Source organism: Saccopteryx leptura, chromosome 3, assembly GCF_036850995.1.
Source record: "Saccopteryx leptura isolate mSacLep1 chromosome 3, mSacLep1_pri_phased_curated, whole genome shotgun sequence".
In the NCBI taxonomy this organism is placed as follows: domain Eukaryota; kingdom Metazoa; phylum Chordata; class Mammalia; order Chiroptera; family Emballonuridae; genus Saccopteryx; species Saccopteryx leptura.
Window position 1 is genome coordinate 237,603,736 of NC_089505.1, and position 19,458 is coordinate 237,623,193.

Below are 19,458 nucleotides of genomic sequence, written 5' to 3' on the forward strand. Positions count from 1 at the left end.
ATTAAAGGCAGGGCTCACATCTGAGTTCTTTCTGTATTCTTTACTTTGCCAACCAAGCATATTGCTTGTACCTTTGGTAGCCAGTTGAGAAATGTCCATGTATTGATGAATGCATGAATTTGTATCAGTGTTCTTAAGAGAAACCAGAATTTGTTACCCTCAAATACACCTCTTGGAAATAAATATTCTGAGTGGAAGACAATGAAGAAGCAACAAATGCAAGAAGAGTTTGCTCCATCTTCTCTCCTTTCAGCCAAAAGTCTTTTTTTTATTGATATAAAATCTCCATACATAAGAGGACTTTAGATTAGTATCATTCCAGAAGAATTCACTGTTAAACTACTGCTCACCTTTTAGTTTCTTTTTTGACCATTAACTGTTCCTTTGTCTTATAGTAGTTTCATAATTTACTACTCTTTGTACAATTAGCATTAAAGCTTCTCAACAACTACTTTTATTTTCATTTGTTTTATTAGAACGCCCTTGTATGTATGAGATGTACACATTAATCAATTCCTGTTGCTAATCTGTTTTTACTTCAGGGTCCCCAAACTCTACTTAGAAGGGTAGAAGGCCAAATTACTTTTCTTACCCTACACACTCAAATTTAAATACTCTAAATAGCAAGATAGAAAAAAGTAAATATAAGAGTGAATAAGCAGTATCTACAACTAACTGAGAGCAGAGGTCCTGGCAACAAAACCTTCAAATTAAAATAATAATATTAATAAGCACTGTAATAACCAACCAAAACAAAACAGGGAGTTGATTTAACCCACAAACCACCTACACATTAGTGTTAGTTAGTTCTTGCATCAAATTATTTGTTTTTTTACCTTTCTCTAATTTGAACAAGTGTAGAGGGAATCATTAACATCATAATCTATGTAAATGTTCTCACTTGGAATTCACCCTTCCGTGACCTGGAATCTAAAGTGCTTTATTTCATGTTAAATTATTTTCAGGCAACTTTTAGATGTGAGAAAATAATCTATTTTTTTTCTATTTATCCACAGCCATACCCAGATCCATGTCCAGCCATACCCAGATCCCCATATATATATATGGGGGAGTTTTATATATATATAAATGTATTGATTTTAGAAAGAAAGAAAAAGAGAACGAGAGAGGTACATCAATCCCATAAAACCAGCATGACCAGGGATCCAACCTACATGACTAGGGATCAAAGCAGCATAACTAGGCCTGGGGATCAAACTGGCAATCTCTGCATCTCAGGAGGATGCTCCTAACCAAACCATCCAGCCAGAGCTATATATATATTTATTTATTTATTTGGTCTAGGTTAACTTGCTTAGGCCATTGAAATCACATCTTATCATTTAGGCTCTTATCTCTGCCTTACCTATTTTTTTTTTCACTACCAGAACAGACCCATTGAAGTAGAAATGTAGAAGACTATGACTGTGACATAAAAGGTAGAGGTAAGCAAATAATCCAGACTATCTTTAAATTGCTTATGCTTAGAGGCATCCTAACGTCTTTTTTCAATTGAGGTATAATTAATACACAACTTATTAGTTTAAGGTGTGCAACTATATATTTTTGTGGAACTATATATTTTAATAATTGTATGTGTTACAAAATATAAGTCTAGTTAAGATCCATCACTATACACAGTAATAAAATATTTTTCTTTTTTCTTTTTTTTTTTTTCCCTGTGGCAGAGAGAGTTAGAGAGAGGGACAGATAGGGACAGACAGACAGGAAGGGAGAGAGATGAGAAACATCAGTTCCCCTTTGCGGTTCCTTAGTTGTTCATCGATTGATTTCTCATATGTGCCCCGACTGGGGGGGGGGGGGGCTACAGTGGACCTGTAGCCTTGGGCTCAAGCTGGCGAACCCTGCCCAAACCCTATGAGCCCACGCTCAAGCTGGCGACCTCCGGGTCTCCGAACCTGGGTCCTCCGCGTCGCAGTCCGACGCTCCATCCACTGCACCACCACCCAGTCAGGCTAAAATATTTTTCTGTGATAAAAACTTTTAAGATTTATTCTCTTAGGAGTTTTCAAACATACAACACAGTCCAACTTCTTTTTGACGGTCTGACCAAAAAAAGAAAAAAAGCTATATTATGATCTAGTGACTTAATTTTATTATTTTGTTCCATTATATTTTAGATTTAGTTGCGGTCTATTTGGAAGCTCTTTGAATATACCTTTCTGATTGCACAATCCCCACAGAGGATTTCCTAATGAACACTTTTCCCTTCCTGTCCTTTAAAAAAAGGGTATGCATGTCTAATATCTAAAAGACACACTAGAAATCTTAGACTATTACAGCACTTCTGAAATCACAATGACATGGCTTAGCAAAGAAAAAACAAAATATTTATCTTTGTCTTAAAAAAATTCAGATATTCAGAAGTCTATGCAAGTCTAAGAAACTTGAAGATAAATTAGTTTCATATTAAGAAAAAAAAAAGCATTTGTTTAAGGAATAGGCAACACGAGATGACTATTTCAACTGTATTTTGTATCAAACATCAAACGACAGCATGTTTTCGATAACCATATAAAGTAACAAAGTATTTGGACAGAACAACAAACAGCCTTGTTAATAGCATTCACCTTAATAACATTTCTATAAACCTGGAATTAATGCCTGGTCCCCAACAAATAATGAAGATCTCTTAAATGAATACTTACAACTTCTAATTAGCATGTTTTATGTCCATATTCTGCTTTCATTTCTCTTAGTAGCACATACCATTATCTGATATTATATTTCAATGACTTGTGTACTTTTCATATCTTTTTTTTAAAGATTTTATTTATTGATTTTAGAGAGAGGAGAGAGCTAGAGAAAGAAAGGGGAAAGGTAGGAGCAGGAAGCATCAACTCCTAGCTACTTTTTTATGTGCCTTGACCAGGCAAGCCTGGGATTTCTAACCTCCGACCCCGTTATTCCAGGCCTGACACTTTGTCCGCTGTGCCATCACAGATCTGGCTCCTTTTTGTATCTCTCTAGTCCTCTACAATGTAAACTTCATGAAGGCAGGAATTTTGATTCTGCATGTCTACAATATGCTCCAGGTTAATAATAAAACTCAATAGACATTTGCTGGTTATTATAAACACAATATGAGAAGAAATGAAGATAAAATCTTAGCAGAGTTCTAATGAAGGGGAGGACCCCATGAAGAAATTGAAAAGACTAGAGTCAATCAAGTGTATGTAGGATTCAACTACAAGAGAGAAGTGTCTTTCATATAAACTGAAATAACAGAACAACACAGAAAATTAAATTAATAGTGTAAGGAAAAAAATTTTTATGTTGAAATCTTCATTCCCAGTATAATGGTATTTAAGTAACTGGACTTTGGGAGGTAATTCGACTTAGACAAGATCAGGAGAATAGTGCTAAGAAAAACTAGAATATGTCATCCCAAAATATGCCTCTTTGATATCAAAATTATTGCATACTGAAAAGCTATTAAAAAATGGCTAATGCTACCAAAACTCTTCCTTTCGTACCTAATGGCAGAACATAAATTCTACCTTTTTTTTTTTTTTTTTTTGCAAGAGAGAGGCAGAGAGGAGAGAGACAGGAACAGCAAGCTGCTCTTGTATATGTGCTCTGACCAGGGAATTAAAGTGGCAACCTCTATGCTCTGAGACGAAGCTCCAACCAACTGAGTTATCCAGCTAGGGCTCATAAATTCTACTTTTACAAGAGTGAGTTTTATTAACTCAGAGATGGCACCATAGGAATCTATAAACAAACTTTAACTCCATTAATTTTTCCCTGTATATTTACCTTCCTACAATTTTCCACCTTGCTTTCCTTTGTCCTGCATTGTTCCTGCTGAAGATCTTATATAAGCTGGAATTCTAAGCCATCATTTGGAGTCAGTTTTGGTTTGGTTTAGTCCTGTGATGTGCTCTGCACACATTGCATTTTAAACAATGCATGTTTTTCTCTAGCTAACCTGTCATTTTGTTAAAGTTGCAGCTGAAAACCTAAATGAGTAGAGGTAAAACTGGCTCTTACAAGGGAATTAGTGCCCTTATAGAGAGACATAAGACAAACAAACAAACAAACAAAAAAGAGACACAAGAGAGCTTGTGTTTTCATTCATGTTTTCTTTCTCTCCTTTTTTCTTCATCTAGCTGCACACACCCAGGAAATGGCATTGTGATTGTGAGAACACAGTGAGAAAGTAGCAACCATGGAAGAGAGCTCTCACCAGACACCAACTCTGCTGGCACTTGGACCTTGGACTTTTAGTTTCCAGAACTGTAACAAATAAATTTCTATTGTTTAAGCCATCTAAGCTATGATATAGTTCGTGATGGTAACCAGAGCTCTAAGACAATGGTCATGAGTGAAGCAGAATCGAAACACCCTTATTATAATAATATCTTTATAAATTGTTAGAAATGTTTTGTAAAGTGATTTACAAACCCAAATCAAGAGAAATGGTGCATTTCTATTTCTAGGAATTTACCTAATGGATGCTGTTCTACAGGAAACAAGACAATTTTAGTTCCTAGTTCTGAAGATAAAATATTGAAAAACAACATCAATGACTGATAGCAGTATGATAAATACATAAACCATGTTACATCAACCTGGCGGAATATCAAGTATTTTTAAAATTTTCATTCTGAAATATATGTGACTATGTGGAAAATATAAAATATAATCTGAGGCAGAAGGGAGAATTTGTCCTCACAACTGGAAAACTTATCAGTATCGTATGCAATTTCTGTGGGCTTAGAGTGTAATGCACAATGAAACATGAGTTCCATGCCATGCTCTCAGATTCTGGGAAGTTAAGGAGTCTGGGAAATGCATAGAACCAGCATCATTCTCACACGAGGACTCTTATGTCACTTGCTCCCAAGTCCCTCTTTCCTGGTGTGGAAACTATAATTGCATCAGTTCTGCTTGATTGCCCCGTTGGCGCCACTGAGTCCCCTCCTCCTGAGAGTAAGCAGGTTGATTTCTCCCTTGGGATACCTGCATCCTTACTTTACTGAGATGTGCATTGATAGCTTCTCACATACAAGCATGCAACGCTGGTGTCCTTTCCTGTACTGTCACAGCTTATCATAGAGGTAACCGAGCTCACCTGCGAGCCCCATGGGACACATAGGTTGGAACCCCCCGACCCCCAGCACAAAGCAGGACAAAATCCACACATGCACACCCAGGTTAAAGAGGCAAGTGGTCTTGCTGTACAGTGCTGCCTCCAGCCACATCCTGTTTAGCAGCAGGTTCAGAGCTGTCCCCACCCCCTGTCCCCCACACAGCCTTTGGGAAGATGTACAGCGACAGGAATCATGGTTTCTGAGATTCAAATTTCCTCCACATGACACTCACTTAAAAACTGTTGCTTTTCATGTTAGTGAAAAGGAATTTCAGCTAATTAATGATGTAATTTTGTTAATTTTGGAAAATTTAAAAAGATGTTATGGGAAATATCTGGAAGTTATAAAATATTTTAAGGACATATGCCAGAATTGGTAACTATTTTTTATTGTTCTGATCATGGAAATGCTGTCTGTTTATAACAGAAAATATAGATAAAAGAATAAAACATGCTACTAAGCCCAGAGCAATTGTCTTTAAAATTTGGTATGTTTTGCCCTGGCTGGTTGGCTCAGAGGTAGAACGTTGACCTGATGTTTGGAAGTCCCTGATTTGATTCCTAGTCAGGGCACACAGGAGTGTGACCATTTGCTTCTCCACCTTTCCCCCTCCCTTTTCTCTGTCTCTCTCTCTCTCTTCCCTTCCCACAGCCATGGCTTGAATGGTTCAAGCAAGTTGGCCCCCTCATTCTGACGATTGCTCTATGGCCTTGCATAAGGGACTAAAATAGCTCAGTTGCCAAGCAATGGTGCAGGGGCTGCAGATGGTTAGAGCATCGTGGGACAGAGGGCTTGCCGGATGAATTCTAGTGGGAGCTCATGCAGGAAGGAGTCTGTCTGTCTGCCTTCCCACCTCTCACATAATTAAAAAAAAAATTGGTATGTTTTCCTCCTTTTATGCATATTGTTTTATTTCATATTTTTATTTACATACATTTTTATTTAGAAATTAAATTTAATGAGGTGGCATTGATCAATAAGTATGCATAGGTTTTTTCAGGTAAATATCTCTATTGCATTTGAACTACTGATTATGTTATGTGCCATCACCCAAGTGAATATTGTTTTCAATTGCCACAAATACATTTTTAACATGATACTTACATATTTTTGTGTTTTATTGTTTGTTTGCACACATAATTTTAAGGACTATTAAATTATATGTAATCATTTTAATATTTCATAATTTTATTTATATTAAGATTGTTGTTTATGTACATCTTTTGTATATTTGTTTTATAGACCAGGAACATCTCTGAATAAATATTGGTTTGTGTTTTATATTAGCTTTTAAGGATAAATTTTAAAGTAGAATTGCTAAGTCGAACATAAGGAATAATTTATTCTAATTATTTTGTTGTCTAATTATATTGAAAAATTATGTGCTTTCTCCTGCAACCTGAATTAAATTGTCTCTAGAAGAAATTGAAGAATGTGACAATAAGCTCATAGTTTTTAAAATTGGTCTGACCACCAACCAGATACTTTGGATGATATTCTGTCAAATCTTGTTGCCTACATGAGCAAAATATTCAGTTATTAACAAATTCTTGTGCGTATAGGATAACAGAAAAATCTGCTTTCCTTTTAAAAATCATAATTCCCTTGTCATAAAGAAAAATTCCTATTTATTTATCTAAGATATTTTATTATATTAAGCCTATATAGTAGGAACCCAATAAATAAATCAGCAACATACATTACAGATGAAAAATTGTTGGTCAAGAGTCCACAGATGTCCTTTCTTTCTTGGCCTAATTTGTAATCTATCTACATTAATGTGACATATTTATTAGTTCATCCACACATCCCACATCTTCTGTTACTACCAGAGTGAGTTACACATTGATGTTTCCTGCATGGCCCTTGTAGGTACATGAGGTTTTGAAATGCTAAGCACGTATACTATTTCTTCAGTACATGTTATAATTCTTTGTTCAGAAAATATAAACAATGCAGACACAGCGATGATTTTTGTAAAAGTCATCATGCATATTTGGTGTTCCATAACTTCACTTTCTGAAGTCTCTCAAGTTTGAGGGACATCCACATTCAGATGTGTTGGCGTTGCAAGTATAGCAACTTTATCTATGAGCTTTTCCTGAGCAAATGTCCTCACAGACCTACAGGGTCATGTTGCATTTTCTCAGTATGACTTGGGTTTTACTTGCCAAAATAAGAGTGTATAAATTATTTTCAAAAAGTTCAGTATTAAGACAAAGGATAAATTGAAAAACAAGCATATGGTAGTTAGAAGGGACTAGACATTTAAAAATGCATTTTCTTTTTCCTTTCTTTAAGAAAAATACTTGTCTCTTCCAGTTTTATCTCCAGCATGTACAGAGCTTGAAAGTTGTTCTTCCCATCTTATAACAACAAAAAACCTGAACAAACTGAAACATCAATGACTTTTCTTGAACTAAGCAGAGAATGGAAATCATAGGGCAAAATGACACTAATATTTAGAGGAGCAGGCAAATAGTAAGAGAATCATAGCAGACATTAACCCGAAGCAGAAACCACTAGAGCCATAATCTGGTAGAAACATTTAATGCTAATTTTGAAAAAATGCTGGCAGTTGAGTGTGAAAGGGAAAACATTCTGAAGGCTATAGTCTTCAGTGGGGCCATCATACTCTAATGGTTTTACTTAGTAACATACTAGGTTCTCAAAAAGGTCAAAGGAAATCCCCTTATACTGCTGGAAGGGGGAGGGGGAAACTAATAATTTTGAAATTCTCTCAAAGCATTCTCTATAAGAAAGGCCTGTTCTCCAGGGAGAAAGACTTGAAGAGAGCCTTAGCAACCTGCAGAGATGAACATTTACCCATGACCAATTTTATCTAGGCTTCCTGTTTCACCTAAGGAGGTAGGAAGCTAAGAAACTCTTAAAAAGGTGACTGGTCATGAACACAAGCTCACTAAGTCACTGAGATTTAATCATAACTTTATAAAATCTTTCCTTCCTGCACCTAATAACACACTAACAGGGATCCAACATAATTATAATGGATTATAGCTAAAAGAGGTATAAAGTAAAAATTCTATTTACAGAGGTCTTAGAGAAATCCAGAGACAATAGTAATGACAAAAATGAGTACACTTGAGGAATATAAAGCACCTAAAGTTACCAGCAAACAACACAGCCCAACTCCTAACCAGATTACCATTGAACTTCAAAGCAAAGACTTATTAACCTCAGATATTATTTACGGATACATTGTTTCTGGCTTTCAGCAAAAAATTACAAAGAAGGCTAAAAGAAAAAAAAAGACACAGCTAGAAGACATAAGCAAACATAGACCAAAGCTCTGATATGACAAAGATTTAGAATTTTCTATGGGACATTTAAAATAATTATTAATAACAAATTTGATAAACAAAATGGGCCAAAATTTTAAAAGATACAAACTAACAAAACTCACACACGAAGAAATACATATTCTGAAAAGTCTGTATTTAGTACATAGGGTGAATCTATAAATAGCAACATTTTTAACAAATCATGAGACTCAGATAACATCACTGGGGAATTCTACCACAAATTTAAGAAAAAATAGATACTAATTCTCTATAATATGTTCCAAAAACAGGGCAGAGAGAACACTTCCTAACTCACTATATGCGGTCAGGATTACCCTACTATCCAAGTCAGGTAAGCCATTACTTAAATGGGAAACTATATACAAATATCTCTAATAAATACAGCTTTTAAAATCAATAAAATATTCAAAAATACCCCGCAAAAATTGTAATCCGGCCCTGGCCAGTTGGCTCAGTGGTAGAGCATCGGCCTGGCGTGCAGGAGTCCCCGGTTCGATTCCCGGCCAGGGCACACAGGAGAAGCGCCCATCTGCTTCTCCACCCCTCCCCCTCTCCTTCCTCTCTGTCTCTCTCTTCCCCTCCCGCAGCCGAGGCTTCATTGGAGCAAAGATGGCCCAGGCGCTGGGGATGGCTCCTTGGCCTCTGCCCCGGGTGCTGGAGTGGCTCTGGTTGCAACAGAGCGACTCCGCGGAGGGGCAGAGCATCGCCCCCTGGTGGGCGTGCCGGGTGGATCCCAGTCGGGTGCATGCGGGAGTCTGTCTGACTGTCTCTCCCCATTTCCAGCTTCAGAAAAATACAAAAAAAAAAAAAAAAAAAAGAATTGTAATCCATGGCCAAGTGAAATTTTTTTCCCAAGTATGACAAGCTAGTTTAACATTTGAAAATTAATTAATGTAACACATTAAATCAAAAGGCTAAAGAAGATAACTCATATGATCATATGAATTGAAATAGAATACATACTGACAAAATTCAACACCTATTCATGGTTTAAAAGTATAAAACTTCTTAGTAAACTAGGAATAGAGAGAAAGTTTCACAATTTGATAAAGTATATCTACAAAAAAAAATCCTGCAAGTAACATCATACTTTATGGTTAAAAACTATATACTTTCCCTCTAAGATCAGAAATAAGACAAAGATATTGCCTCTGCATTCCTATTCAACATTGCATTGGAAGCCTTAGCTACTAAAATATGACAAGAAAATATATTAAAACTATATAAGAAGAAAGAAAAGACACTAGCTGGTTATCCAAAGACACAACAAAAAGAATCTATAGACACATTCTTAAACTTAGCACTAAAATTAACCCCCCAAAAATAGTAGGTCTAAATGAAAAACAAAACAAAACAAACAAACAAAAAAAAACCCAGAAATAATCTACATAGAAAACTTCTAGAAGAAAACATAAAAATTATCTAGAGTTGGTAATGAGTTTTTAAATACAACACCAAAAGCACATTACACAGGGAGAAAATAATGTTGGACTTTATTAAAACTTAAAACTTATGTTCTGCAAACAAAGTAATTTAATATCATGAAAACATATACCATCTTCTTTAAGAAAATATTTGAAAAATACATATCTAATAAAGAACAAGTATCCAAAATGTACAAAGAACTCTTAAAACTTAGGAATAACAATACAACCCAAATTAAAGTATGGGCAATAGAACTAAATACAAAACTAATCAAATAAAATATTCAAAAGGGTAAAAAACAAAAGGTAAATAAACATATAAAATGATGTTCAACCTAATTTATTATTAAGGTATTGCAAATTAAAACAGCAATGAGCCTTACCAGGTGTTGGGCAGATAAAATATATTATGTTCACTTTGTTAAAGATGATGCTGCCCACGTGGAGGCCATTGCCCAGGTGATATTAATGTGTATTGGGGGTGGGCTAAAGGCAGGCAGAATCCTTGTATCCTGGGGCTTGGTTTTGGGATCAAGCCTTTCCCACCCTTTTTGATATGGGGCGGTACAATCCAATCATGCCTCAGAGAAGTGACTTTGTATTAGAGACTTCCCTATTTTGTATATTGGATTAAAGGTTGTGAAGCTACACTATAAAATGAGGGTAGAACGAGAGCTTGCTCTCTTGGTTCCTGGGATGATTAGCATGAGAGAGCAGAGGGAGCAGAGCAGAGAGCAGAAAGAGGCCATGTGGCCAGGGGAAGCAGCCAAGATGGCGGACTATTGAGTGAAAGGCCAGTTTGTGCAGTTTGACGCTGGAGAAGGAAGGAGATGGGGAACTGAGGAGAATAAGGCCGGTGAGCTAGAAACTTTTGATTCTAGGAAACTCGGATAAGTCAGTGGCTTTGTGAGCACTGAATGTGAGTGGGTTTTGGAGCCCAGTGTGAGTTTTACTTGCCCGCCGGGTGCAAGCTAGGATTAAAGCTAATGGCCTATCAGTTTTTGGCTCTGTTGTTTCTTTACCAACTGTCCGAATCCAATGCGAACCTGCATGGGCCGGACAGCTGTGATGGTGGCCCTGGCTGTGGCTTCTGGCTTTACACCAGGTGTTGGCACAGTGAATAGAGTGTTGAACTGGGAAGCTGAGGACTCAGGTTTGAAACCTCAAGGTCGCTGGCTTGAGCATGGGCTTATCCCACTGCGTGCTTACCAACATGAGCATGGGGTCACCAGCTTGAGGGTGGGATCATAGACATGACCCCATTTTTTCTGGCTGGCTTGAGCTCAGAGGTGGCTGGCTTAAAGCCCAAAGGTTGCTAGCTTGAAGCCTAAGGTCGCTGGCTTGAGTCCAAGGCTGTGGCTTGAGCAAGAGATCACTCACTCTGCTCTAACTGCCTCCCCACCCAGGTCAAGGCACATATGAGAAAGCAATCAATGAACAACTAAGAAACTAAGATGCTGCAGTGAAGAATTGATGTTTCTCATCTCTCTCCCTTCCAGCTTGTCTGTCCCTGTCCCCCCCCCCCCCTCTTTCTCTTGCTAAAACCAAAACCAAAACCAAAAAACAAAAAAACACTCAGCAATGAGATACTACTGCATATCTATTAGAATAGCAAAACAAAACAAATCAAAAGCCCTGACAACAATAAATTTTGCCAAAGGCGAACTGCAACAGGAACTCTCATTCAATGCTGGTGGGGGGGAATGCAGTCACTTTAAAATACAATGTAGTGGTTTTTTGTTTTATATATTTTTTACAAAGTTATATTTAACATTCTTCTACAATACAATGCAGCAAATGGTATTCACCCAAGTGATTTGAAAATTTATCCACACAAATACCTGCATTCTAATTTTTAATATCAGCTTCATATATACTCACCAAAACCTGAGAGTAACCAAGCCATCTCTCAACAGGTAGAAATAAAAGACCTGTCTCTTGTTAGCAGCAGTCAATTTAGCAAAGATTTATTTATACACTGAGAATATCCATAACAAAATTATAATTATTTCACATCTATTAGTCATTTACTTTCCCAAAAATATAATATTTTTAACAAAAAAAAAATATCCACAAAGCTCCATTGGCTATTTATTTTGATGGGAGAATAAAGCAAGTAAAATTTATCTGTTTTAAGAATTACCCAAAGAATACATACTGTTTCCATTGTTATGGGGAGAACCATGAGAATGTGTGTTTATTAAAACTATAGCTTACTTGAAAACAGGACAAGAGATTTCCAAACGGCCTTATTTTGCACAATAGAAAGACTTCTTTGTATTTATGAAGGTGTTGTGCTAAAATGGTTTGCTGACTTTAATCCCCACAGTGCATAATCTCCACCACAGAAAAGAAAGTGCTTTGCAAGCTCTACTCCCTCCTTCCTTTCTCCATAGGGTATTTTGTAAATTATAGCTTCTACACACTACATAGATCCCTCGTGGCCCGATATAGCTAATGTAGTTCCCCAAAATGCATAATGACTCCCCAGTTGCAGCTTTAATAGTGAGAAATTATAATGAATCATGGAGAGTGAAAATACCCTGGATTCCATTGCTTAGGACAGAGCTGGGGCCAGTACTCCAATGGTACCAGATGAAATGCAAGCAACAGCAGCTTCAGACTTGCTCCCCACTGCTTCCCAGCATAGAAAACATCGCAGAGACACACTGAATGATCCAAAGGGATTTTGTCACTCATATTCTTTGTACCTGATTTGCAAATGTCATTGCTCTGACAATGCCTGTGTCATAAATTGAAGTCACAGAAGTTCTTTTAAAATGGAAAGCACTGTTGGGATGTGTCTATAGTCTCACCACTTAAAGGCCTAAATCCTCTCACTAAACAGACAATAGAATCATCTACATATTATATTGGCCTGGATTTGTTTCAAAAAATGCTGTCAAGTATCACTTTGGCAATAAAAGATGAGTCATTAGGAAACCATGGGCAGAGATGCTGAACAGATAGGCAGCTAGGAGATCCCTCAAGTGCAGACACTGGAAATTCACTCCTGTTCTCAACAGTTTGGACCTCTCATGTTGGCAACACTACATCAAAGCCATGAAAACACCATGTGACTTGCAAGAAATCTTCCTGGAAACAGATAAAGGTGTGACTTTGTGGCAACATAGGGCTTGAGAACTGAAGAGAGTTGGCCTGAATGGGTTACATCTACGTAGAAAACAGACTTGGCTGTCAACACAACATTGGTATAAGTGACTATTGCTTCTTTCGTATCACTATGTTCATTGTGCCCACTCCAAAACCAATCAACAGTCTCATGATCACAGATATATATCCACATCCAGTACTTGACTAGACCAACAACCCACAATGTGCTATTTGCCCTCAATTTGCACCCTCTTATCATTGTCCTGTCCACTCTCTTACATTCTGTTATGTTCTTGAATCTTCTTTGTCTTCATGTTTCCTGTTAATTCATATGTTTCTGTGTGTGGTGATATTCCTTAAGATGATTATGGATCTTTTCATTTATACTTTAAAATATAAATATCAAAAATATTTCATATGAATAATACAATCACAATAAAAGGTTACCTCCTACAACTATCTTCTTTTACGTCAGAGTCTATCTTCCAGCTGCCAGAGCAAATACTTACTATTATTTTTTATTTATTCAAAGGGTTCTTTTTTGCTTTAATAAGAAAATATGAATCTATATTTCTTTTCTTCTTTTATTATTTAACTGATTGTACACCACAGCATGGTTCTGCACTTTGCTTTTTAGTCAGTCTCATCAAGATTATCCCACTTTTGATTAACTTTAAGTAAGATAATTAGGGGCCTCAACTACATCTGCAAAATCTCTTAATGGTTGACTTATAATTTGAAATAATCATAGGAGTGACAGCCCATTACTTTTATCATATATTTTTGGTTAAGAAGCAAGTTATAGGTCCAGCCTACATTTAATAGGCTATAATTATATGTGCACATATGTTGTTAAGGATACTCTTAAAATTCTGCCAACCACAAAAAAGCATTCCCTAAAGTGAAATTGTGAAGTCAATTACAATTTTGAAAGAAATTGACCAACAGTCCTCTAAAAAGAATTATACTTTCAAAGATAATTACATGATTTTCTTAAAGTAATACCTACAATATGGCTTCCACCAGGCTTTCTCTATCAGGAAATGCCTCTAGAATAGTGAATCACCAGGTAAGCAGTATACCTACCTTGTCACTATCTTAGGAATATAAAGGAATGGTAGTTGGTACCAATTCACAGCCAACAGAAACCCAAATTTGGAATGCAGTGAAAGGGAAACTTAATATTCAGTGCAAGTAATTCAACTGTGACACAGCATGGCTATGAAATAGAATGGATAAAAGGTGTTCCTGGGTCAAGGACAGTCCCCACCACACAGCCCTGTTCTGCTCCAGTCAAGTCTACTCTGTTCTGCTCTGGTGAGACATCTTCAGTGTTTCAGCTCCAGCCAGGGAAACAGCCTTCAGTCTTCAGTGGAAAGAGAAGATGCACTTTCAAAGTCAGAGGGAGCAGATTTATATACAGGGTTCTCAGCCCTGGTCTCTAATTGGTCCATTTTCATGTAAATGAGGACTCCAAACTTCACAGTTTGTTCCAAAAAACACTGTTCTAATTGGTCAGAATGGAGCTTCTGTGATTGGTCAGTGAAGATACTTATGGAAATATAGCTGCACAAGTTTGATTAAAGAGGAAAGTCTCTGTCCTATTGATTGAAGTACAATTTTAGGAACTCTTCTATTTTTTTTCATTTTATTTTTTCATTTTAGAGAGGAGAGAGAGAGAGAATGATCCAGCTCTCAGCTCAGGTACCAGTCACATGAATGAAGAAGCTTCTAAAATGTCTCCACGACTAGCCAGAGACAGGATTTCACAAATAAAGCTTCCAAATTCCCAACCCACAGAAATCATGAATAAAAATAAATGATTGTTGTTTTAAGTCATTAAATTTTGGGTGATTTGCTACAAAGCAATAGAAACCAGATTTTTCTTGTAGTTTACCAAGATTTTAAAAAATACTAATTTTGCTAGCTCTGTTACTAGAAATAATTAAATTTTAAGTTTGTTTATCTAATTGTACTGGGTAACAGAATAACAATAATAATAATAATTAATAATAATAGAGGCGATCTTTTTTTGTTATGTCTCTAGTAGAAATGCTTTTAGAGTTTCTACCTATTAAGAAAAATAGGGTTTCCTTATGAAGAAAAATATCTTTAGAGCAAAAGAAATAGTTTAAATATTTTCAAACGATTTTATATATTACTAGTTTTTAAAGAACACCCCATCATAAAAATATGACAGCAGTCAAACTTCTGGAATTCTTCATTTTGAATGCTCAGGATATGCACTGTGTTGAACCATCCAGCTGCAGGAACCATGTTCAGGTTTTCCAAACTGTGATTCATAGCCTTTGGCCCTACTCAATGCTCTAGGACCATGGATTATTTATAGATTTTTTTTATTATAGACTATATCATATTCAAATGATACCACATGTAAAGAAAATTCCTTTGCCTAGTTAAGAGTGACCATCTTCAAGGTGCTCCTTGAAGAGAGTCATTCAATCTTACAGTGAACTGAGAACTCTCAAATAGTACTGTTTGATATTTAAATAGTATACATAAATGTAGAGGAAACAACTCCTTTTCTTCTTTTCTGGGACTTAATATGCATTTTTTTAAGAAGTACTGTATTTGTTTAGAGTATTAAATAAATAGCATATGGAGAATATTTAAAATTCATAAGTATTCTATTTATATCAAATGCGGGAACAATGTTTTTATATTTCAAGAAATTTTCTCTGCCAGATGCAGAAGAAAAGAAAATCATTTATGAAATTCAGTACTTAATATCCTGGTTTTCCTTTGGGGAATCATTTATTTTACCCTATATTTCAGCAGTTTATAAATAAAGATGACAAAAAAGATAAAGGAGAGATTTAGATGCAAATAGCTACATGTATTTAATGAGGACATTAACCCCACTCTGAGGTACCATGAGGATTTCACACAATGTACCCTCAGGTAAGGTTATTAAAATCATCCACAAGCAATAATTTCTGTTTTTTTCTTAAAGTGTTTATGGAAACAAGGTTTTTAAGTTCCTTTAGGAGTAGAAACCAATTATTCACAGTCCAGGTTTTCAGCCATTTTAAACAAACTCTAAAATATATCCCTTCCATTGCAGAATAATTTTCCCCCAATTAGCCATTAGTAGTGTATATCAGCTCTACAATAATTCCGTATTCGTCTCCATTTCCTTCCTCATGTTAAATACCCTACATTTTTTCATGTAGGCTTCCAATACTTACTATTTTCATTAAATAATATGTTAATATTCAATGAATGCCTAATTTGTACTAGGAACTATTTAACCATTGGGAATATAGCAATAATTCTCACCATAAATATGTGTGAAATAACTGAAGGAGTGAATGAATGATTGCTTATTATTATTATTTTTCCTTTAAGTCAGGCATTAATCCTTTTTTAGAGTTGTATCTTCTTTGTCTAAGATTGGCCCTGGTGTTTAATAAACATAATTATTTAATGAGGGCGTTGGCCACTTGCCTCAGTGGTAAAGCATCAGCCAGGCATGTGGAAGTCCTGGATTCAATTCCCAGTCAAGGCACACAGGAGAAGAGACTAGCTGCTTTTTCACAGCTCCCCCTTTTCTCTCTCCCTCTGCCCCCCACAGCAATGACTCATTCAAGCAAGTTGGCCCCAGGTGCTGAGGATGGCACCATGGCCTGCCTGGTCACTAAAATAGCTCAGTTGATGAAAACTGAGCAGGCCCCAGATGGGCAGAGCATCACCCCTGGGTGGACTTGCAGGTGGATGCCCGTCCGGGTGTATGTTTATCTAATTGTTTATTTTTCTGCCTCCGCCTCTCACTTAATAAAAAGTTATATAATGAGGATATGATAGAATAGTTTTCAAACAGAAGCAAAACACATGTAAAAATTTAATATGTTTCATTCTGACAAATGTAAAAAAATATACCTAGAGTTGAGTTGGAGAGCAAGAGAAAGAGAGAGAGAGAAAGAGCATGAGATAACATTTGCATGTAAATATAGCTGAACAGGGTAGGAAAATAGATATAAATAGAAGGAGGAAAGAGCCCTGGCTGGATAGCATGGTTGAACAGAACTTCGTCCAGAAGTGCAGAGGTGGCGGGTTCAATTCCCGATCAGGGCACATACAGGAACAACTTGATGTTCCTCTCTCTCTCTCTCTCTCTCTCTCTCTCTCTCCCTCTCCCTCTCTCTCTCTCTCTTTTCCTTCCTCTCTCACTGAAATGAATTTAAAAGAGAACAAAACAGAAAGAATCCAAAGAAAATTAAACTTGACAATGGGAAATAGAAAATTTTTCACAGAAATAGAGAACCAAAATGGAAGGCACCACTGAAACTTCTCCAAAGCAACTTTCACTTTCACACTCCCTGCTCTTCCATATCCACCCATCATCCTCTCTGATTTCTAATGCATTTTCCAAATCTATAAAACATTAACAGAGAACTTTAGACTAGACTCGGATATTTTTCTGATTTAGATTCTGGCTTCTACTTTGAAGCCTTAGATAAGGCATAACAAAACTAATGTTCATCTTTCCTTTCTGTCCGCAGTCTTCCAGGTGAAACATATTGCTAAAAGGAAGAGACTGATTCAGGGAGAGCTCATGGCAGATGTGCAGCAGGGAAGGGTGTTGCCCTCAAGGCCTTGCATGTTCAGGACATTTCTGTTTATGCTTCTCCTGTAGAGAAGTGGAGATTTGAATTTGAATTCAAATCTTCTTTCTGCTACCTAGTAATGTGATAACTTGGGGAAGAGTACAGATGCTCTGTAGGCTTCAAATCTCTACAGTGTGAAAAGAGATCTTGCCCATCCTGGGTGAATGCTAACATCTTTCCTTTGGCTTCCAGAGCTTGATTAATGTGATCCAGTTTTTTCTAATGTAAACTATGTCGAACTAATTTTTGGAAGAAAGTATGAAGCTTGTATATTTCCAAATAAGCAATGTTAAGTGTTCCAAAATATATGTAAATTTTATTGTATTGTTCTATAATACAAATTATTAGTTTTAAATTATTTATAACATTTAACCAATTAATTTCTACTATCCTACCCTAAGAAAATAATTCAAAATAGGTAAATAAAAAATTCATACAGAAGATATTTATTACAACATTGTAAATTTTTTTAAATGCCCAATTGTAGGTAAATGATTAAGTAAATTTTGAGCTATTCATCGAGTTGAGTGTTGTATAGCCATTGAAAAATTCTTTTGTTAAAAAATATTATTAATATATTAAAATTGAACATGTTTATATTATTTTGTCAAAAAATTAGGATACAGCATTTTACATAGATTTTTAAGTCAATAATATAAAATATATATTTAAATTATCTGTAAGATATATACATATACTATATGTATATGCACATATGTACAATTTAAATGCATTACAAATATATGCATATTATATGTATACATGTAAAGAGTGTCTATATACCTATAAAGACTAAATGTTTTTATGTGTTTATGCATAGGTATTTATTTGTATATAGTCACAGTATTAAGGCATACATTTTTATTGGGCACTTATTAAGTACCAGGCAGTGAGCTAAGTGTTTTACATCCATTATATAATATTCTCCTATAAAAACCATGGGTTAAATTTTATTATATCATCTTTTTTTTTTTTTTGGTGAGAGGAAGAGAGACAGTGAGGCAGACTCCTGCATGAGCCCCTAATTGAATACACCTGACAACCCCTTCTGGAGCCGATGCCCCAGTACCAAGCTATTTTTAGCACCTGAGGCTAACATGCTCAGACCAACCAAGCTGTCTTTAGCTCCTGGGACCATGCTTGAACTAATCAAGCCACTGGATGTGGGAGGGGAAGAAGGAGAGAAGGGAAAGAGGGAGGGGAGAGAAACAGATGGTTGCTTCTCTTGTGTGCCTTGATGTGGAATTGAACCTGGGATGTCCATATGCTGAGGTGATGCTCTATTCACTGAGCCACTGTCCAGAACCAATTTAATGTTTTTTTTTAAAATGGGCACATGATATGCATCAGTAGATGAGTGAATAAAAACTTTTTGATATGTTTACACAATGAAATACTACATGGCCATAAAAAAAGCGAAAACCCTACCTTTTGTGAAAGCATGGGTGGACCTGGAGAGCATTATGTTAAGTAAAATAAGCCAGTCAGAAAAAGACAAATACCATGTGATTTCACTCATATGTGGAATCTAATTAACACGATGAACTAACAAGCAAAACAGAGACCAACTCATACCTAGAGAACAGGCTGACAGGAGGAGGGGCTACATTGGCAAGTGAACAAATAATATGGTGTTCAGAGATGTGTTTAGAATTTTGCACCTGAAACTTGTATAATTATGTTAACCAGTATTATTTCAAAAAATTTAATAAAAAATAAAATTAGTAAAATAAAATTGTTTAAGAAATGGGCACATGTCCATCCTATAATATCTTAATAGGAAATCTTAAAAATATTTTCAATTAAAATTTATAAATATCTTTTCATCTCAGCTGAAGTCTTATTTTATTAA